Source organism: Elgaria multicarinata, chromosome 9 (genome assembly GCF_023053635.1).
Source record: "Elgaria multicarinata webbii isolate HBS135686 ecotype San Diego chromosome 9, rElgMul1.1.pri, whole genome shotgun sequence".
Lineage (NCBI taxonomy): Eukaryota > Metazoa > Chordata > Lepidosauria > Squamata > Anguidae > Elgaria > Elgaria multicarinata.
In genome coordinates this window covers 32264279-32288023 of record NC_086179.1, presented here as the reverse complement: position 1 = coordinate 32288023, position 23745 = coordinate 32264279, and positions in this window count along the sequence as shown.

The window sequence follows — 23745 nt, the reverse complement described above, 5'->3', positions numbered from 1 at the left end:
CACCTATGCTTTTCACTTAGATTCTTAGGCAATTAATTTACTTTTCTTTTACTTACATCAGTTTGGTTTCTGGGAAATGAGTGTTTTGTGATCAATTGTGTCCACCATGGCAGCCATTTTATGAGAGCACCCATAATGCCCCAATCCCATAGCAGCCATTTTACAAGAGCACCCACAATGCTTTCAAAAATGTTCCCACCAACCCAAAAAGATTAGGGACCCCTCTTCTAATTCATCACTGTTCACAGCCACTGCTTCTATTTGTCATTCAGTTCTAGTCTTTGTTCAATTTCTTTAATGATGTTTTAAAGAAGAGGGGGGCAGGGAACGTTGGGGGTAGGGAGAGAAATATAGTCCATGAGGAACTTTCTAACCAATTCATCTGGTTCTTCGTTGCACCAGCTACCTGGGAAATGAATAGAAACTGCCTAAGACTGTCTGCATCCTTGCACAGACCTCATCCAGTTCTTAGGGGGAATTGAACCAAAGTTCCCAGTTGGACTGTGTGTGTTTTAGGGATTGCCTTTACAGAGAAAAATCTTCACAATACATCTTTCTCCTAAACAGGCAACACTGGCATAACTTATTTCTTGCTGTGGGAAAAAATGCATCGTTTTACAGCATTCCCATTATCTCTCTCTCTCACACACACATTGTGATCTCCCATTATGACGACAAGTGATGTGTGTGTGTGCGTGTCTGGGTTTTAATGGAAATTGTAAGACAGCCATTGGAAAGGAGCCCAGAAACGAAAGACAAATTTTGTGCATTTTATAGGAATGGGGAGACACAAGGCCACTTTCCATTCCCATCTCCATTAAAGGCTGGATGGGTGCCATAGGCCCCGTCATTTTATTTATTTTTTATTTATTTAAAACATTTATATCCCGCCCTATATCATTAAGATCTCAGAGCGGCGTACAGATAAAAGCATACAGTATAAAACAATAAATATGCACAGTTAAAAACAAATTAAACCATGAACCAAGCTAAAACAATATATAATTTAAAAGCAGTTAAAACAGTTAAAACAATGTGCCATCTTAAGTGGATTTAACCAACAAAGGCTTTGTTAAAAAGCCATGTAGCCTTTGAGCTTTTTAGCTCTATACTTCTACAATCTGAAGAGGTGCTTCTCTCTCTCTCTCTCTCTCTCTCTCTCTCTCTCTCTCTCTCTCTCTCTCTGTAGAAACTGCTTGCATTCATGACATACTTATACTACCCACATACTTGCACATTGTTTTAACTGTTTTGTTTTACTGTTTTTAAATTATATATTGGTTTTAACTTGATTAATGGTTTAATTCGTTTTTAGCTGTGTATATTTATTGTTTTATATTGCATGATTTTATCTGTACACTGCCCTGAGATCCTAGTGATATAGGGCAGGATGGAAATGTTTTAAATAAATAAATAAATAAATAAATAAATAAATATCAGTTTTATGCAAGTTTAACTGAAATGCCTTCCTCCCAGGGCTTCCGTCCTCATTATGCAGAGCAATGGCACGATTGTGGACATCAAATTTTATTTGTTAGTGTTGTTGTTATTGCCAGGGAGGGTTGTACAACCAGAATAAAACTGAGCAGCAATGCAGAAATTTAAAATACAGATTTAAAATAGCAAAGTTAAAAGACTAGGGCAGTAAATTGCTAAAATACTAGGAGAATAAAAAGCTCTTCACGTGGCACCTGAAAGAGTACAACATAGGTGCCAGGCAAACTTCTCTAGGGAGCTCATTCCACAGCCGGGGTGCCACAGCAGAAAAGGCGCTCCTCCTGGGCGCTGTCTATACATTCTGAAAGGCCCTAGGTGGCGCTGCATTGATTATGCAATGCAGCAGCCCCCTTGAAGCCATCACGGGGCTTTCCAGAGAAGCTCCACACTTTAAAATTGGGGACTTACCCCAACTTTTCAGGATGGACCAAGGTGAACACGGCTCTTCCACTGTCTAACCTCACTCCATCCCCAATGTGGAGGCATGGCGGGTTGGATGGCAACTCCTGACTGACCGGGCATTGGGTGAGCCTGGCCACTGGAAACCCCATGCTTTCGCTGTGCGTTGGGATTAGCTGCCGACACCCCGATGCAGCAAAAGTGTGGGTTTTTGCTTATTGTGGCAGTAACCCCATAGTAGCCACCCAACTCACTTCCTTTGGCAGGGGCTTACTTTGGGATTTTCTGCCTCAAGTGCTGAAATAACTTGACTGGCCTTTGGTACTGTTCACACCTTGACTTTCAGAGAGGGAATTTGCTGCTCTGTCTGAGGCAAAAGAAATATGTTGTGGATTGGCCTTGATTCCTTCAGAAAATTGTATTTTGGTCAGAATTCTCTGAACTATCTTGCCGCCTCCTCAGCTACAATTCCCAGAGAGAGAAGGACTGTTACAGTAATTTACATTGGCACTGTGTATATGCTGTTAGCATGCTATGATTTAGTACAACAATTATTTGCTAGTTGACATCTATTTATTTGTTATGTTTCTATGCTGTCAATCGCCAATGCTCTCTGGGTGGCATAGAAAAAAATAAAACCCTAAAATATTACATGATAAAACATAATATAAAACCTTCAAACATTTAAAACAGAATAAAACTTGAGTAAAACCCAGCAGGAGGGTAAAGATTGAAAAAAACGCAATAACACATTTAGATCTGATCTATACCAAGCAGGATATTGCGCTATGAAAGCAGTATGAAAGCAGTATATAAAAGGCTATAAAGCAGTAGTGTGGCTCCTGCCTTTTATATACCGCTTTCACAGTGCAATAACTTGCTTGGTATAGATTAGGCCATAGAAACAAAATTTGAAGGACTAAAAGCCTGGGGGAATAATAATAATAATAAAAACGGTCTTCACCTGGTGCTGAAAAGGTGCCGTGTCAACTGCTGCTTTTCAAAGAGAGTTGACAGGTATCATTCTGTATAAAATCACATATCAAGTCACAGAATATGTGGTGACAAAATTTATATTGTACTAACTGTGCCTCTTACAAAAATAGTTTGCACACTTTGCTGGCAGCATTGGTTGTCCTGCTATTCTGAATGACTTTCTCCTTGATCAGTCAGCTAATTGAACTATTCCACCACACGCATATGTTACATTCTTCTGCTCTTGGGATTTGTGACTGAGACATAGGCCAGATCTACACCAAGCAGGATATAGCACTATGAAAGCAGTATGAAAGCAGTATTTGGAGTGTGTCCTGGGCCCCAGCAGTTGTCACTCCGTAAATTGTTTTAAAGCAGTAGTGTTGATCCTGCCTAAGTCCATCACTTTTAACCACGATACGACACTGGGGCAGGATCTACAGCTGAGAGCCCCGTCCCTCCTGCTGCCAACTGCCCAGGGCTGGTGTTACCATAGAGGCCACTCAGGCGGCCGCCTAGAGCGCCAAGCTAAGAGGGGCGCCGGGCACAGCACAGCACTCACACGTATTGGCTGTGAGTCGGCCCAGCCCGAGGATTCAGCTGGGCCTGGGCGGGCGAGATGGCGCCCCACACCCGCCCAGCCGAAGTGAAGCCAGGGACGCTGGGGTGGGGTGGTTCCATGTTTGAACTTCCAGAATGCTCCTGGAAGAGAGAGAAAAAATGGGTGAATGGGGTGCATGGGGTCTTTGAGTGAATGCATGTGTTCATGCGTGTGTTTGTTTGGAGTGAGTGATGCTGAGTGCATGTGTGCGCGTGTGAGTTGGGGGGGATAATTTGGAGATGATATTCCTATTAAATAATGCATTTTAGACCCATAGACGTTCCTTTCCAATTTGTTTGCTATAATTGGCATGACGTATTTCTTGCACTTTAAAATAAATTTAGCAGTTTCAAGTTTTGCGCTTATTTTTTCCAGGAAACATATGTTCTTAAAAATCAAAGTTGGCACTTTTGGGGTGTGTGTGTGAAAGTAGCTCACCTTGCCTAGGGCGCAAAATAGTCTGGCACCGGCCCTGCAACTGCCAACTGTCGCTGCTGAACTTTGCAACTAAGACTGTAGTGCCTGAATTTGCTTTCATGTCTTTTAGATTGTAAGCCTGTGGGCAGGGACTGTCAAGAAATACTTTTGTAAGCCACCGTGAGAGCCTTTTTTGGCTGAATGGTGGCATAAAAATGCTTAAATAAATAAATATTCAATACATTCAATCAAACATGAAATGCTACATTCCCCAGGATGCTCCCAGATGGGGAATTCCTAGGCCAGATCTACACCAAGCAGGATTTACTGCTATGAAAGTGGTATGAAAGCAGTATATAAGAGGCAGGAGCCACACCAAGCAGGATATAGCACTACGAAAGTGGAATGAAAATGGTATATGGTATGTACCAATGGGCCCCAACAGTTGTCAGTGCACCTCAATACTGCTATGGAGCAGTAGCGTGGCTCCTGCCTTTTACATACTGCTTTCATAGTGCAATATCCAACTTGGTGTACATCTGGCTGTAGAGTTAGCAATGAGCTAACCATGTGGGCTATGCCCATTCCACTATGTCATTTATGTTCCCCTGAGCCAAAGCAGGAGTCATTATACGCGGGAAGGCATTTGTCACATCCTTACTGCCTGCAGTCTGTGAGACCGCTCAGTTGAAAAAGCCAATTAGTTTCCTTCCATTCCAGTGAAACAAACTCGACGGTCAACAAATGAATGCGGTTGACTCTTGTAGGCAAATAGTCCGTTCAAATCTCTTCTGTCCCCAAAAACCATATGCTGTGAGACACCTTGGAAGGGTTAATCTCTGAAAGGCAGCCTATAAATATCAAACTCAATAACATCAATCAATGCAAAACCTTGGCAGAGGTGTCTTTTTAAAGGTTAATTTAAGGACAAGTACATATATTGCAATGTGTGTGTATGGGGGTGGGAGACAGCAACAAATCTGGATAGGAGAGCATATAACAAATATGAATAAAGCCAGAACCCCAAAGACTTATAAAGCAGATTACTATCATATGCCAAGTAATTTAGGGCACAATCCTATGCTGTTTGAAGGTGTGTTCTGATCTTGGAATGCTCTGAATATCCTATGCTGTGCAGGCAGATGCCCAGCAGAGCAGAAGGAGTGACGGGTCGGGACTGGGGCTGGAGTGTCCACGAAATACTGCATATCCCAGCCCCCCCTCCTCTCCCCTCCCTGACCCCTTTCCCCGATCCCTGAAGTTGTATTTGTGACTTTGGGAAGTACTCACTGTGGTTCTTTCTACAGCAGCTGTGAGGGGAGGGGCAGGGGGAGGGATCAGAACAGTAGTGTCCCAGTAGTGTCCACAACTTCAGGAAGGGGCCTCTGAGGACCGCGGGACTGCACCCTAAGTGTATCTTTCCAGAAGGATAAATGAGATGATGGAGGAGGAATCCCTGGCACCCCTTTGGTGATGAAAGGAATGAAGGAAAACAACTTTTCAAAAAAGGTGGGTTGTTGTTTTTACTTTTACTTTTATTATTTATTTATTTAATTTTTTAACATTATACGCAAACATCAGTTAAACTAACATAAACACAATTAATAATAACAATACATATTAATATCAATAACAAAATACTAATGAATAATAGTAAGTGCACCCCACCCCTGGGTGCACTTATTCTCCTTTCCAAAATTGTAATGATTCTTATTTTGACTTATTTATTTACAATATTTATATACCACTCCATATCTAAAATAGATTCCAGAGTGGTGAAGATAAGTAATAAAACAGTAAAAAGGTAAAAAATAAATAAATTAAAACAGCATATAAAAATTGTTTATTTTAAAACAGAATGCCAATACAAACTGTTAAGGAATGCTTCCTGGAAAAGAGCTGTTTTTGGGAGGTACTGGAAGCAGCACAGAGTTGGCACCTGGCTGACCTCCAGGGCCAGGGAATTCTACAGAAAAGGGGCCTCCACACTAAAGGCTCTGCTCCTGGTGGACTCCAATCGGAGGATGGATCTATGTGGAACCACCAGGAGCGTGCCCTCTAATGATCTCAGTGACCGGGCACGTTGGTAAGGGAGAAGGCGCTCTCTCAAGTATCCTGGTCCCAAGTTGTTTAAGGCTTTGTACATTAGTACCAAAACTTTAAACCTGGCCTGGTACCAAATAGGCATCCGGCTGTGCCTCTTGTAAAGTAGCCCCTTCTGCATCACCAATAAAGAGGAAGAGCATCAGCAAATAAGAGAATAAAAGAGGACAGAAATTTTTCCATGTGTTTATTTACATGCAGAGATTCTAATGTGGAAACATTACAACAATTTAAATAGAAATGTGATGCATCTCACCATAGTCGGGGAGGTTGTGCCTGTGTAACCTGTGTAACCCTCTCAGTCCTGGTGGGAATTGCTGATGGGCAATTTCAAGGAGACCCTGCTGGCTCTCACCTCTTATGGGTTTTTTTTTTTAATCTTTAAGCCAGAATTCGACTACAAATACAGGGCTGTTAAGTAAGGCATATGTCACCCTAGCCTTTTGCCAGTCTCCTTTGATGCATTACCTTTTCAGTGATTGCCAAAATCCAAGTTCTTGTAAACCAAAGGGGAGGTGTTTCTGAGATAGCAAACCAAGTGTAAGATAAATGGCATTTGAAGAAACACCAGATAGTTCGGCACCAGTGAATTTTGTGTTCGCTGTCTTTTTAAGAAACATCTAGCATCCAGGAGAAACCCTGATGTGGGTTTGTGATTTAGAATTGTGCCAGGGAGCTCTATATCACCCTATTAATAAACCCATTTAGTTAACAGCACCTGTGCTAAGCCTGAATCCAAACAGTCAAATATCAGCAGAAAAGACTAGGAAGAAAGGACATCTTTAATATTTCCTTTTACATTCACTATTACGGTAGCCCAGCAGATCCAAACTACTGTATTTCTTCGATTCTAAGACGCACTTTTTCCCCCATATAAACATCTCTTAAAAAGGGGTGCGTCTTAGAATCGCAGGTCATTTATTATTTCTTAGAATCAAAGCTTTTTTTTCTGTTGGTGGTACTGAAATTAGTGTGCGTCTTACAATTGATGGCGTCTTAGAATTGAAGAAATACGGTAGCTTCTTTGATAGCACATGACTTTAGCTCCCAATCCCTTCATTAAGTGGAGGCTGGTGGTTCTGATGTCAGTGGGGCGGTGAATTCACTCCGGGTATGTAACATCAAGTGGTGGCTGCCTATTTTGGGCAAATTGTTTGACCATATAAATCTATCCAGTGACTTCCCAAAAGGCTGGAATACTTCTATAGTAATCCTGATCTTCAAAAAAGCTGACCCTAACCTCCCCTCAAATTACAGGCCAATAAGCCTTATTGATATTGCAGCCAAACTATATGCCAGACATTTACTGAACAAACTGGGGACTGGGCCACTACAAATAACATTCTTATAGAAGAACAAGCTGGTTTCCGAGCTGGACACTCAACAACGAACCATTGTTTTGTACTAGACCATTTGATTAATAAGGACAAAACCCAAGAAAAGTCAAAACTCTATGTGGCATTTGTTGATTTCCGGGTTTTAGTCAGAACCAGGCAGAACTCTAAAGGAGCTACCCAAGGTGCCACCTTGGAGAGCTCCTTTAGAGTTCTGCCTGGTTCTTCTTCTTCTTCTTCTTATTTATTTATTTATTTATTTATATAGCACCATCAATGTACATGGTGCTGTACAGAGTAAAACAATAAAATAGCAAAACCTTACACATAGGCTTACATTCTAATAAAATCATAATAAAACAATAAGAAGGGGAAGAGAATGCACCAAACAGTCACAGGGTAGAGTAAAACTAACTGACTGAAACCTGGAGCGGATTCACCACCAAATGACCTTGGACCCACCAGTCTCCACTGCCAGCAATTTGAATTAGGCCTGGATAAAATTGACTCGTTGATTCAGTCAGGGATAGTACTGAAATAGTGTAGTGAAGGAGTGTCACAGACCCACTCCCCCTTCCAGGGTTAGGCTACTGGGTGCCCACCAGATATTCTGGACAACAACTTGCCATTAGGCATGGAGGCAGGGGCATATGGGAGTTGTAGTCCCAAGTATCTGGAGGCACCAGTAGTGGCTTCAAATGAGTTTGAACTTCTATGAATCCGATGTACAGATTCATCAGCAAACTGGCAATTTAGGAGTCACACAGATTTGCAGACCAGTTTTTCATTTTGGGGGAGGAGGGATTGCGCTAATGTGCACTAGTGCGCTTGCCTCAATACGGTAATGTGCATTAGTTAATGCAAATCAGTATTAATGCGGATCAGCACAAGTAGAACGAACAAATGTAACAAAAGTCGCCTGATTACATGCGAAACACAGATGAATGGATTTAACAAAATCTGTACAGGTGGCCTACTCCTGTGCCACACACATGCAGAAACCAGATCTTTTCTATGAGCATCCAACTGCTTTTGTGATTCTTCTTTCCCTTTTGAAGCGAAGAAAGCAAATGAACTTGGCCTCTGTATGATCAGCTAGGTGTTTATGCAGGGGGCAGGTTCACCTCAGAGGCTATCTGCATGGTGAGGAGCAGGGACTCACACTGTCCCTCCACCAGGCTATTTCAGTGCTGCCTCCCCCACAAACGTGTTAATTAATCAACTAAAGTTTTAGTTGATTGATCTACTGATCAAACCAATTAAAGCTTGCAGCTGTATTTGTAATGTTTGTCCATTAGCTATTCTTATTCTTAAATGTCAACCAGATATGAAGCTGGGTAACCCTCTAAATGCTGGCACTGAAATGTAATCATTTAGTTGTTTGTCAAGCCTGAAGCAGTGCAAATGCATATTGACCAGGGTCCATCCATTGTATTATGTATCTGCATGTTTTATTAATTCCAGAGCTGTGCACAAGTGGCCTCTTAAAATTCTCCACCCTATTTGTGGGTAGAGAAATCGGGAGGGGGAGGAGATAATTTCACCAAATTTCTTCATGGGGAGAAGAAATTCTCCAACAATTTTTCAAAGGCAGGCATCACCTTTGGCAAGGGTTGTAGGATAGCTTCCTTCCTTCTTTCTTTTTTCCCTTAGGGTTTTTGGGTTTTTTGCACTGCCACTACAAGTGGCAACAGCATCAACTGTGTTGGCAGCCTGGCCCCCATTTTGCATCCTCCACAATGCCCCATATACCTAGCATCACTCAAGGCATCACTGAGGGGAGGGAATGCAGTCTCCACAAATAATAATGGTGAAGAAAATGTGAGGTTGTGATCTAGGGCTGTGATCCGCTTCTCTTCGGGTCGGAGAAGCAATAGTGAGGCGGCCTGATTTGCCTCCGGAAAAGGCGGAGGCAAATAGAGTCTGGGGGGCTGCGGAATGAGGTGAAGAGGATCACCTCAATCTGGAGCTCTGGACGCAGGTAAGTGGGGGGGGAGGGGGACTCATCTGGCGCTGCCGCTGCCGCCACAGTCCCTGTGGCGATGGCGATGGAGCCAGGTAAGGGGGCAGGGAGGAGGGAGGCTTACCTGTGTCCATCACAGTCCATTGTGGGCTTCAACTGAGGCCCTGGTTGAAGCCAGAAGTCAAGGCCGAGGCCTCTTGCGGCTTCAAGCCGGGGCCTCAATTGAAGCCTGCGACGGACCGCGATGGATGCAGGTAAGGGGGTGGGGGGGTTTGGCCAACCTGTCATCACCAGCGGCGCCATCCATGCAGTGGCGGCGGCGGAGCCAGGTAAGGGGGCAGGGAGGAGGGAGGCTTACTTGCGTCCATTGCGGGATTCAATTGAGGCCCTGGTTGAAGCCGGAAGTGAAGGCTGAGGCCTCTTCTGGTTCAAGCCGAAGAGGATCGGGCCTGATCTGAAAGTTTCAGATTGGGCCACGAAGAGGATCGGGGGGGCTGTGCACAGCCCTAGAAAAATCTGCAACGTGTCCCTTTATTTCCTTTTATTTCTAGAAGGTAACAAAAAATAAAAATCTCAGGAATTTCCTGAGACTTTTCTTTCCCCATGAAAGGGGCTTCCATTTTTCTGCTTCATTTTCAAGGCAGTTTATAATTTATTTTGAATTATTTGAACTTAACTAATCACCGTGAGGTGGCAGAGGGTACTGTCTATATTTTTCTTCCTATTACACATCTCACCATTCATTGCCCTACAGTCTCCCAGGCTGCCTGCACTTCCTGATCAGAAAAGGCCCTATGGGAGGAATAAATTTATGAGGTCTTCTCCTGGGCAGGAAGTGAGGGAAGCCAAGGAGGCTACAGGCTGTCAGAGAGAGAGATTGTACAATGAAAGACAGAACAACCACGCACACTCTTCAGCCACCTCATAAGTAAGGCAAGCACAAGAACGCTGAGAATTTCTCTGAAATTTCTTCTCCTTCGCATTTCTTTGTGAAAGCAATTTCTTTTCCATCAAATTGAATAAGAATGGTCTACATTTTTGTAAGAGAATTTTTTGGCACAGCACTAATTAATTCTTTGATATTATAGGCAATTTAGCCATCCTCAGAATGATACTATAATTTGCCCAAAGTTGCATGGCTGTCATGATGCCAACCCATTCACAGCTGCTGTTGACATTTTAAAAAAAGCAAATTTCTAAGCTACCTCCTTTGTCTTCCACTGCATTACCTGAATGACCATGAGTAGCTTTGGTCTTCAATGGCCCAAATTCCCACTAATTGAGGGGAATCTTGAGATGAGTTCTTTGAGATACTAAAACTGTAATATGGTATCTGTGCAAGCTTTATAACTTGCTCCTAATGTCACATCATAGGGCAAGTAAACAGATAGGTCAGGAGCTATGAGAATGAAGAACCTGGGGATTAAAAAATCTAAAACAACTGAGTCAACAATACACAGAGGAAAATATCCAAACCACATGTTAATAAGATGTATCCAGGGTACAAAAATATTGCAGTAATAATTTGCCATAAAGTGCACAGAGTAGTTAAAAGCAGACATTTCCCTAATGGCCCCACAGATGGTGACCTCAATATACTTTTATATTTGACCCCTGAACATTTGCTTCTTATAAAGCCTCCCTCAGTCTTTAATTTGAACCGTGAATGACGGAACACTGTGGTCTTGAAAAGAGATTTATTTAGGAGTTATATAATTTTGGATCAGTGGAAGCATGCAAATCCAAACCTCCCTTGGAATAACGTTCATTTTTCTGAATGCAAATTCTGGATGGGATTCAGCATCAAGTGAACCAGAAGCAAGCACTTGAAGAAAAATGAGAGAAAGGGATATCTTTGAATGGATTGACACTGCAGTATTTGACCCAGCAAAGACCTAGCAAAAGAACCAAGGTTCTGGGTGGCCAAATAAAATGCCTAAGAAGATGCACACTTGCACTTGCTGGGGCAATGGATGTTGCCTGCGGTGGGGAATTCCAATAATTGCTAGGGAGGAACTTGCTGTTTCAAGGGCTACACGTACGGAACCATTGTATCTTCTTTTGGTTTCATCGCAGAACTGGGAACAGAGCATTTATGAAGAGTGTTTTCTTTCCTGCTTTTCAACTATGTAGCCTCTAGGTGGCACTGTGGTATAGTGGAATAGCACAATTATACAAGTGAAAGAGGCATTTTCTTTTGCTTTCACAAATACTACTGCATTTTCCCTGCTCACCAAAAGTGCTGTTTAAAAACAGAAGCAAAACTGAAGAATCGATGTTGCCTAAAGAACCCATAAACAAGCACGAATAAGGAATGATGCATTCATAATACATTTCTCATGTAGAAAAACTCTTAGACAGTGAGACTTACTCCCAAGTAAGTGGGCAAAGTATTGCAGTTTTATTCCATTCTGTTTTGTTTTGTCGCCTGCCCCACAGTGTGCCACCCAGTCATTTTCACCCATACTTCCTCTTCCAAGGATTGCAGACTTTCATTTTTAGCTATCTAAGACAATAGAATAGGAAGCACAAGAGACCTCTTCCAGAAAATTAGAAACATCAGAGGTAAATTCCAGGCAAAAATGGGTATGATCAAAAACAAAGATGGCAAGGACCTAACAGAAACAGAAGAGATCAAGAAAAGTTGGCAAGAATATATGGAAGATCTGTATAGGAAGGATAATAATATCGGGGATAGCTCAGACGGTGTGGTCAGTGAGTTAGAGCCAGACATCCTGAAGTGTGAGGTTGAATGGGCCTTAAGAAGCATTGCTAATAACAAGGCAGCAGGCGACGACGGTATCCCAGCTGAACTGTTTAAAATATTGCAAGATGATGCTGTCAAGGTGATGCATGCCATATGCCAGCAAATTTGGAAAACACAAGAATGGCCATCAGACTGGAAAAAATCAACTTATATCCCCATACCAAAAAAGGGAAACACTAAAGAATGTTCAAACTATCGGACAGTGGCACTTATTTCACATGCCAGCAAGGTAATGCTCAAGATCCTGCAAGGTAGACTCCAGCAATTCATGGAGCGAGAATTGCCAGATGTACAAGCTGGGTTTAGAAAAGGGAGAGGAACTAGAGACCAAATTGCCAATATCCGCTGGATAATGGAGAAAGCCAGGGAGTTCCAGAAAAACATCTATTTCTGTTTTATTGACTATTCTAAAGCCTTTGACTGTGTGGATCATAACAAACTGTGGCAAGTTCTTGGTGGTATGGGGATACCAAGTCATCTTGTCCGCCTCCTGAGGAATCTGTATAAAGACCAAGTAGCAACGGTAAGAACAGACCACGGAACAACGGACTGGTTTAAGATTGGGAAAGGAGTACGGCAGGGCTGTATACTCTCACCTTATCTATTCAACTTGTATGCAGAATGCATCATGCGACGTGCTGGGCTTGACGAATCCAAGGCTGGAGTTAAAATTGCAGGAAGAAACATTAACAATCTCAGATATGCAGATGACACCACTTTGATGGCTGAAAGCGAGGAGGAGCTGAGGAGCCTTATGACAAAGGTGAAAGAAGAAAGTGCAAAAGCTGGGTTGCATTTAAACCTCAAAAAAACCAAGATTATGGCAACCAGCTTGATTGATAACTGGCAAATAGAGGGAGAAAACGTGGAGGCAGTGACAGACTTTGTATTTCTGGGCACAAAGATTACTGCAGACGCTGACTGCAGCCAGGAAATCAGAAGACGTTTACGTCTTGGGAGGAGAGCAATGAGAGTCGGAAACGACTGAACGAATAAACAACAAAAGATAATGTTGAATTTGCACAATTGCCCTCATATATACACCCAAAAACATTTGACGCAGGGCCGAAAAGCATTTCCCCAAAAAGAGAAGCATTCTTTCAAAAAGAGGAGACAGACTTGAAAAAGGATGGCAAAGAAAGCAGTGTTGTAGGATTATGACAGAGCCAGGTACAGAGTCACCTGAAAGAAATGTAACAGTTGGGACACTACAGAGGAAAAGGGCTGAGAGATCATCGGATGTGGCACAGCCTTTGTCGCCCTCTTGGGCCTCCATGAGTATTTGGATTGCACGACCGACCATGGGTCTGGATGAACTTTTGCACAGCACTAGAGAGCCAGTTCAAACATTGTACAAATTATTTGGGGGTGTTTTTGCTAAAGTTCATCCATTGATGAAGAACTCATTGTCAGAGGGCTGCTGTATTTGTGATGCCAACTTCCACAGGCAGCTGTTTGACAGCAGCAGGGGGATATGGAGAGGTGGGGAGTGGAAGGGAAATGGCAAGCAATGCAGGGATTTCAGTTGCCAAACAGTTGAGGAGAGTTTGAATGAGATGAGAGGAGACAGTGTGGGTGCTCTGGCCCCATGCCAGCAAATGCGACGGGTATGTCAGGACCACAGATTCACTGAACGCAGGTCTGCCTAGCAGCTGCCTGCCCTTTAGACTTACCAGCATAGCGCACAGCTGAAAAGCCAGGAAATGTCTCTGGAAAAGGCAGGTATCATTATGTCTGTCACGTTGTACCCAATAAATGGTAGTACAAGCAACTGGCAGCCTGATTCTGCTTCACTCACAGAGGTTGTCATTTTGCGGATGTACACATCCTCATTTTCAGAAGTTTCCAAGTCATCTGAACGCAATGGAGAGGACTGTTTATATGACTTACTGGAGCCAAGAACTTCCTTTTGTTCCTCTGGCATAGTTAAGGAAATGGATGTGTTTTCTCTTGGGACTCTCAATAGCATCACTGAATGCGCTGCTGGCTTCTTGTGGGCATTGCACCTCAAGGCCATGGAACAAGTGACGTCCAAGTAATGAATCTACAGCCTAATCTACACCAAGCAGGATATTGCACTATGAAAGCGGTATATAAAAGGCAGGAGCCACACGACTGCTTTAGAGTGGTATTGAAGTACACTGACAACTGTTGGGGCCCATTGACATCTACCATATACTGCTTTCATACCGCTATATCCTGCTTGGTGTAGACAGTTTCAATACTTCACTGTTTCTTCTTGCATAACCAGTATCCAGTGTTTTCAAACTGTTTTCTTACTAAATGTTGACAAGATAGTTTGTTGTTAGAGCATCGTTAGAGCATCATTATACTAGTGTTTTATCGCATGCTCATTACTGGCCACTTGTGGTTTTTTGCGGGTCCTTTTGATGATGACATTGGCCACCCATGCCTCTCCCGCTCCTTCTGGTCTTCTTTCCGCAACAAAGAAAACCCCAGTAAATCCAACTTTTTTGAGGGAAGCAAAGTGTGCTGCCGTTTCCTGTTCTGTGCAGGAAAAGCAGGGTGATAAAAACACCCACTGAATGGGCCATGTGGTCATTGTTTACTTCCTCTTTCTTACCCCTTGAGAAAAAAGAGGAACTTCATGGGACAGAAGCAGTGGGGGACGATTTCCCCGGTCTGATGATGCTCTTAGGGCCGATCTACACCAAGCAGGATAGAACACTTTAAAAACGGTATGAAAACTGTATTTGTAATGTGTCCTGGGCCTGAACAGTTGTCATAACCATTATAAACCGTTATAAGCAGTAGTGTAGTTCCTGCCTTAGTCTCAGATTCCATTTACAACATATGTGTAAATAAGAATCATATCCTCCAGGTGTCCATAAGTGCTTGAAACTAAAACCCACACATGCTTGCTTATTGCATTTTTCTCCCTTCCTTGTTTACTGTTTTTCCCTGTTTTATCTTTAGCTCCTTATTTATTGTGTCTGAAATATTCCCCATCTTTCTCTTTAAAAAAACACCCCAAACACTTTGTTATAAAACTGCTTAAAAATACCACCTCCTTTTAATATTATATATGCAAATATCTTCAATGGGGAGGGGGACAGGGTTCAAAAAGCCTGGATCATTTTTTTTTAAAGCGTGGAAAAGCTTTTAGTGGGTGAATGCCATTGTGGTGTCAAAAATGTGTCACACAGTTATAGACTGCAAAGATGTAGTTTTATGAAGCGGTGGGAAATACTTTAACGAGTTTCACTGTAAAATGCCCCTTCATATTTTTCAAAGTAATTGCCTGGCCAGTAGCTGGCATTCCTGGCAGACTAACTAGGATCAAACTATATGTTAGCTTAATTGTGTTGCATGTATCTGAGCCTATTCCTTTGTTCCTCCTCTTCAAAGGCAGTGTGCATGGCCCCAATTCAGATTGAGATCAATGCACACCAGGAGTGTGTGTGTGCATTAAACTTCCATCATGTTTGCTTCTCAAAAGTCTGTTCTCCCCACCATATACCAGGATTTTAAAAAGAAGAAATGCCTGCATTGATTCCAATGGAGAAATTTTCCTTTTAAAAAATTCCTATGTTGGGGGAGGCAACTGGGGGGAGGTTTAATCCCCCCCTGTGCACACTGAATTGTGGCAGTGTGCTTTGGGAGGGTAGGATTAAACTTCTCCCCATGTGCTTCCCAAACTACCTCCCTCCCCTAGACAAGGATTTTAAAAAGGGAGGAAGCCTCCAGACACTTCTTTTTTAAATCCCTGAGTGCATGTGTGTGTGGATGGAGAATTTTGGGAAGCAAATTGAGGGGAGGTTGAATCCGACGCTTCGGGTGTGCACTGGTGTAGCTTTCAAAGGAAAAAGGGAAAAAGAATAGGCTCAGCGACACATGACTATGGGCCTGTTTAGACAACACGCTAAGCCATGGTTATGTCGCTAACCTTTTCACAGCAAATGGTTAGTGACTCTGGAGCAAAGACTGCTGAACCCCACCCAGGCTCAGCTGCTGTCCATCAGAGCTCTCTGGCTAGAGCCCTACTCAGGAGGAGTTGCTTTCTCCTGAGACAACTGTTTTTGCAACTGAGCACTGCTTCTTACAGGAGGCCTACTGGCTTGTTGCTTGAGGTGACAAGGTTCCTGAGGGTCAGGGGGTTGCTCAGCCTCTGCTCCAGGGTCAGAGTCCCTTCCCCCTGTCAGGGAAGGACCTGGAGCCATCTCCTCAGAAGGCCCAGGTTCCTCCTGGTCTGGTGCCAGTACTTGATGCGTCTCCCTGGTTTCTGGGGGTTCTGCTTCCTCCTCTGAGGAGGATTCCTCTAGCAGGGGCATGACATCTTGTTTTCCAAACTGTTACTACTAATTCTTAGTCTAGTATTTCTTTTCTCATGGAGGATAAAGCTCTCCGTTAAAGGCAGAGGAGAAGCGAGTCAGTGAAGAGAAACAACCACAAGTGGATCGATCCGGTTTTCGTGGAGCGCTCCACCCGCCATTTTGAATATTTCGTCCCATAGGATTGCATTGTGGAAAAGATTAGCATATAACTTTTTTGTTTTGAAACCCACATCCCTGAAACTCACTGTGCTTAGAGAGTGGTGGTTGGGGGACATTTGTGGCAATTTTCAGACTCTTTCATCATGCGGTTTGCTTGCTAAAAGCGGGAGGGGGTGATTTTTTTTTTTTTTGAAGCGATGAGAGGCAGATTCAACTCCCAATTGTGATCACCTGATGAAGCATCCTCCAATCCCAATGTTGGAGGGGGGGAATAAGCAAAACAGGGTACTTAGTAACTTGGGATACTGGGTAACTTTTCTTTCTTTGTCTGAACGGACTTTTTCCAGTGTTTTTTGAAACAGTAGCCCCATCAAACGCACAAACCACAATGTGGTTCAACTTATTGTTGTTGTGATGATAATGATGATGATGATGATGATGATGATTAATATTTGTACTGCTATTATTAACGTTGTTGTTGTTGTTGTTGTTGTTGTTGTTGTTGTTGTGTTTTAATAATGGCTGTGACCACAGTGCAGTCAATCAAATCTGAAGCAAGGATCACAAAGCTTTACTCTTATCCTCCTAGCCCCCTATTAGTTATGGGATGCAAAAGAAAAGGCATATCTCTGTGCTGTTCCCGCCTCACAGGGACGGTTTGAAGCAATCCTTGGCTCACTTACTTGTGCCCCCAGAAAAGTCTGCTGCATGCCTGCCTTCCTGTCTCTGCCTGAGGTGGGGTATCTGCTGGGACTTACTTCCTCATAGATCTATGGCATAGTCGTACATCTCTTCCTGCATCTCTGCTGTCCTGGTGCCTGGGAGATGTACTAGATGATGGGCTTTGTGGTTCAACCCCACAAGCCTCTGGCATGCTTTCTCCCAGTGCTACAGGGGCATGCTGCCTCTCCTCCTCTGTACCCGCCTCACAGGGATGGTTTGTGCATGTCTTGCTTTGACTCAGGGTATCCTTCCTTGTGATAAAAGGCAGCTGCATTGCGCGCTCACCCTGTTTAAGATTTCTTGGTGTGTGTGTGTGTGTGTGTGTGTGTGTGTGTGTGTGTGTGTGTGTGTGTGCATTTTTGAAGTGTTTCACCTGAGATGAAGAATTTATTCCCCCAAATCATCTGTCCTATTGATTGCTATGGGCAAGCGCTTTGCAATGGATCCCTATGGGCAGGTTTCTTTATGGGCATACTGTCCTTTGTTTTCTAATGTTTACAGTGATGGAAATATTGAAAGGGGTGTGATTTGGGGTTAGGGGTTAGGGGGTGATGCTTAAAATGAAAAAAAAATCACCAAAAATCAGGGAATGCTCGGATTTGCTTGAAGCTTGGCATGAATGTGGATCTAGCTGGCATCTGTGAGGGTGTCCATTTTCAAGTTTGTTTCTTTAACAATGTCAGAGATATTAGCATTTCTGAAAATGGGGTGGGGGATTTTCAAATATTCCTCAAAGCCCACTGGAGGCTTGGATTTGCTTAAAACTGGGCATGAATGTGGATGCATGGATCAGCTCTCATGGTGCCGATTTTTAGGTTTGTAATGTGAAAACTGACAGAGTTCTAGAAAGGGGTGTGAATTGGGGTTAGGAGATGATGATTAAAACGAAAAAAATCGCCAAAAATCAGAGAATGCTCAGATTTGCTTGAAGCTTGGCATGAATGTGGATACATGGATAAGCTCTCATGGTGCCAATTTTGAGGTTCTAACATTAACAGTAAAAAAAGTTATAGGCGTTTGAATTTCTATGCAAGTCTATGGGGGAAAACATGGAGCTCCGATCCGGATCTGGAGCTCCGCAGCGGAACGGAGTGGACCCGATCCAGAAGTTGCAGATCAGGATCCAGAGCGGATCGGGGGGGGCCGTGCACAGCCCTACTCTCAATGGCCTTTTTAAATGAGCGGTTTATAGCACACTCGTGACTGGCCATTCACAGATGTTCATAGGTCTTTTTTGACGACGCTTGGGCCTCCTGCGGATCTCCTGCTCCATTTCCCAGTTTTAGCATTTTAAAAATAAGCTCAGAAAACCCAACTCTTCTAAAATATGTCAGGATTTGTCAGGATTTCCTGCTATGTGCAGATGAAGTTGCGCTATAAACTGCCCGCTAGAGGGTGCTGTCCCATTGAGCTGTATGGGCCACATGGCTGCTGCTCTCTTTGCCATGTAATTTCAGCTCATTTCAAATGTGGAAGAGAAGCAGGAAACAGAGCGACAGTTAGGAAACACAATTTCCCCCTTTCTGAAACTCCTGAATGAGTTCTACGCATGACAGCTATATATTACCTCCAGTATCAGAAGCATATCTCTGTATGCCTGTTGCTGAGGAACATGAATGTACGTGGGGGTGCTATTGCATTGATGACCTGCTTGTGGGCTTCCCACTGGGGCAACTAATTGGCTTCTGTGGGAACAGAATGCTGGACTAGATAGGCCTTTGATCTAATGCAGCGCGGTTCTTGTTATGTTCTTATATCTCCCCAGACCATTTGGTCTCCTCATTTGGACATTGCTCATCACTACAAAAGGGTTAACGATTTGCTCTCATTAAACTACATCCCCATTCTGTCTTCATCAAATGCCTTCTGCATCTCCAGCCCCACAGGATGTTATAACCTTCCTGCCCTCTTTTCGTTGGTGATGTCAGAAACAAAACTGTTGCCATGGAGAGCAGAGGGCCAGACTCCGCTGAGACGGACACAAACATAGCCTAAAATTCAAGCAAACTCGTGATTCATAAACCAAATTATATCTGTCATTGTTAACGAGTTAAGAGGAGTTGCCTACAATTCCCCATGAAGGTTTAGGAAGTGGGAGAGAAACACCCATTAAAGTCTCTTGTTAATATTCCGATCTACATTTATGTATGAAAGTGCAAACATTCACTGTGCTAATTAATACATGGAGTAGAAATGAAGTTAGTGGCCATGGCTAGACCTCCCAGCATTCTGGAGGGAGGGGGAAGGATCTCATGATTTCATGATCGCGAGATCCTCCCCCTCAGTCCACATGCGGTGCGTGATGTCCCAGGAGGAAGAGGACGTTGCACCCGCCATTTTATTGAAAATAAGCGCAGGAGCACTCCAACACAAAAGGATATATATATCCTGCTTCCCCCGCCCCCGATGAGCACAGAGCTCCTGAGAAGCTCCGTGCCCCGTGCCCACTTCCTGGCTCCTCACAGGATGAAATAGGGACCGCAGCCCAGACCTCCTGCGGTCTCAGGAATAGAAGTATAGGGGAAAGGCAGGAATCATACCTCCCTGCTCCCAGGATCTGCTGTGCATCATGTGGATGCACAGGGATGATGCTGGAACGATCCCCAGTATATCACTCTGTCTAGCCAGGCCCAATGTGTCATCACATGGGTGGATAAGAATGAGGGATTTAGCCCTGGTTAACAGATACAAACAGGAGTATTTGATGGTATTCAGTGGCAATACTACTGGTTGTGAACATGGGGGTTCCTTTTAGGTGTTGTGGCTGAAGGTGTTGTTGCTAAAAGCCAGAAAAATGGTCACAATATGTACGTTTAACATTTACCTAACGTTGGACACAATCCATAGAAACATAGCAAGCTGCCTTCAACTGAGTTAGAGTATTGGTCCGTTAAGCCTATTATTGTTGACACTGATTGGCAGTATCTCTCTAGGATCTGAGGCAGGATTTTTCTTAGTCCTACCTGGAGATGCCGGGGATCAAAACTGGGACCTTCTGTATGCAAAGCAGGTTCTGAGCTACAGCCCCTCCCCTTAATCCAAAGTTAAGCACAGTCAAGTCCTTTTGACTTCAAAATTATTATTATTATTATTATTATTATTATTATTATTATTATTATTATTATTATTTATTTATTTATTTATATAGCACCATCAATGTACATGGTGCTGTACAGAGTAAAACAGTAAATAGCAAGACCCTGCCGCATAGGCTTACAATCTAATAAAATCATAGTGCGTAATGACAGAAAGTGCGTAAATGTACTTTGCACTGTATACAAATCCAAGACATGACAATTCCTACCTGAAGTCTTCTCATCTAAAAGACATGATGCAAAAGGAAAAAAATTGACAGGCGGGAAAAGGAAAACAAGCAAACTCAGGCAACGATTCTTAGAGTTACATACTAACTTGCATAATGATTAGCTTGAATGGGAACAGCTGAGGGAGAGGAGGAGCCAAATGGCAGCTGGTCTCCCAACCAATGGAGTGGGCTTGCTGTCCCGTCTCTCCCATTGCAGTGGCCGGGTGGTATGGCTGCTGATAGATGAGCACTGAAGGAGAGGATGGAGTGAAACTGCAGCTAGTCTCAGCCAAGCCAATGGAGTGGACCTGCTATCTCATCTGTCTTTCTGCAGTCACATGAAAGGGCTGATGTCAGGTGGATCTGACTCATGCTCAGATGGGAGACCACTGGGGATTCCACACGTCGTACTGAGGGTGCTTCCATGCGCCCCCAAAGCGATTGTGTAGCTTGCCTGTTCGAAGAGACGAGGAAGAGGCGTCCTTGCTGCCGCCGCCGCCGCCGCCACCCACCTACCTCCTCGCCTGCCGGGTCGGAGAGCTCGGCGGAAGAAGGCGGGGCTGAGCTCTCCGACCCGGCCGGCGAGGAGGTAGGTGGGCAGCGGCGGCGGCAAGGACGCCTCTTCCTCGTCTCTTCCCAGGCAAGCTACACGATCACTTTGGGGGTGCACTGGGGGCGCATGGAAGCGCCCTCAGTATGACGTGTGGAATCCCCCCCAGTGGCGCCAAGCTTTCCAAAGAAAGAATGGGATTGAAATATGATAAAATAAAAAAGATAAATAGAAGAATAACACTGCCGACTAATACAAAAAGTACTTTCAGCCCTATCTTTTTCTAGCCTGAAAAGGCTGCAAATGTCTAATTCTTGGAATGTATCAGAAAGAAGAGTATATAGAAATATTTTTTGTGTCTCATCTATAACCAAGTTGGAAAAGCAGGAGTCAACATCCCACATGGAATGGCAGTATAAATATTTAAACCGTAGGCAGTCAAAAATGACCATTCGATGAACTCAGACTGGAATAAGAGAGAAAATTATATAACCAGATGGAAGAGGACTGTTCCGTAGCTGCTTGCTGAAGGAAGCCAAAAAACAGAAACAAGACCTTATTTTGCTCACAGAAGAGCTCCATTTAGAGTATTGTTGTTGTTATTTTTATTTTATGATCTGTTTCCTGCCTGATTTCTGTATGTTTAGGAATCGTGTAGAAGAGGGGATTTTGGCAGGTGAAGCTGGTCATTCAGGATGCCAAAGAATAAAAAATATAAAAAATGCACCTGCTAAAATCTCCTCTGCTATTAAAATGTAGACAGCCTGTTTCCTACTGCATCTAATTGTACTAACTTGACCCTAAGAGATCATGATATACCCTGAGCGCATTTTTTTAAATTTAAATCCTCATAAGAAGCCTGTTACACACACACACACACACACACACACACACACACACACACACACACACCCCTCCATGCACAACCATGTAAAAGGGGGAAGAACAAAAAAAATGGTTTGTGCCTGAGTTCTCTGTGAAAGCTGGATCCTAGAGGGGTTGAAAAGTCCATCTGCTCCATCTCTAATTGACTGTTATTGGGTATCTCTTCTCTATGGGTTTAGTGGTCATACAGCCTACTAGAAGACAATTTTCTATTTGATGTCCAAGTCCGGTTTAAAGTTAAAGGACCAGAAGAAGAGAGAGCCAGCAGAGGTGTTGTCCATCAAGAGATATGAGCAGATACCCCTACCAAAGCATCAAGGAACTATATTAAGAAAGGAGAGCAGGGGCCTTGAAGCTGCCCATCAGCAGTTGGCAGACTGAGCAGGTACAGAGGTCACCTGGTCACAGTCTTTCCCACTGGTGGATTCACCACTCCATTCACATAGGAGCCATCAGCCTCCACTACCTCTGCCGGGCGTTTCCTCTGCTCTCTCCAACCTGAGATAACAGTGGGGGTTCCACTGGTCACACATGACAGCAGGGAAATCCACATTGTTATTTCACATCTCTGATCAGCGGTAGCAGTGGGGATGCCTTCTGAGGGCTTTCCTCTAGGGGTGGGGCTTAGAGCCTAAGCCTCACCCCCTGGAGGAACCCCAAGAGGTGGTGTGGATTGGATTGGTGCCCTGTCGGCTGGATTAGGCCCATGGCCCATAGGTTCTGCGCCCCTGAGTGGGAACTGAAGGGTTGTGATAGTAGCCCCTTTCATGCACCAATCACACCATTTAAGGGGCAGGCAGTGGGGACACACCACTGCCCCCAGGTCACATGGCTTACTGGCTTCTCCGCCAACATCTGTGCATTGGCAATAGATGCTAGAGAAGGATGCTTAGACTTCTGTGTGTCTAGGTTTCCATGGCAGCTGTCTGGAACCTGCCTGATCAAAGTCTTGGGATGTGTTTTCTATGGGTGGGTGTTGCATTGTTCTTGCCTGTTGACATATCGTTGATGCTCATCTTCAACAATGGAAAGTGTGGGCTGTTTATCCTTTGGCACATAATACAGTGCTCTGCTGAGCGCATGTTGCAACACAGTCCAAGGAAAAGCTTTGATGATTAGAATGGTTCTCCGTGACCCTGATCCTCCTGTATTTGATCCCTTTATCTACTGGGGTAGGTGGCAGCTCTATAGGGTCTCCACCAGTACTACCTATCAACCTTTAAGTGCAGATGCCAAGGATTAAAACCAGGGCCCCATCTATGCAGAGATTTACTCCTGCACCTCACACACAATTGTGACACACAATGTTTCCCACTCGGTGCAGCAACTTCAGGTTTTCATGCTGTAAAAACCACATTTTTGCAAAGTCATTTTGTTAGGGATTTTCCCGTCATGCTAGCTGCAGTGTGGCTTGGGAGTCTGTATAGCCTCAACTAAATCTCAGAAGTTTTGGGGGGAAATGAAAAACATACAATGCTTTTCTTTTCTTTTAGCACTTGAGAGTAGCAGAAAACACATCTTTGTCCTCTTCCATATGTCAGATCTTCAGGTACCTGAACACTGCTCTCATGATCCCGCTCCAGGCTACATGCTTCCTCAGCCTTTCCTCACAGGCAGGGACATTGCTAGGCCTGGACCTATCAGGCTCTGCCCCAAATTTATTTCTGGGGCACTATACACCAGAAACATGAGTGTCCTTTGGTGCCAATGGGAAATGGCTTTTTAAAATCAGCTTAATTGCTATCCAACAGTTAATTTTCAAGGAGGATTATA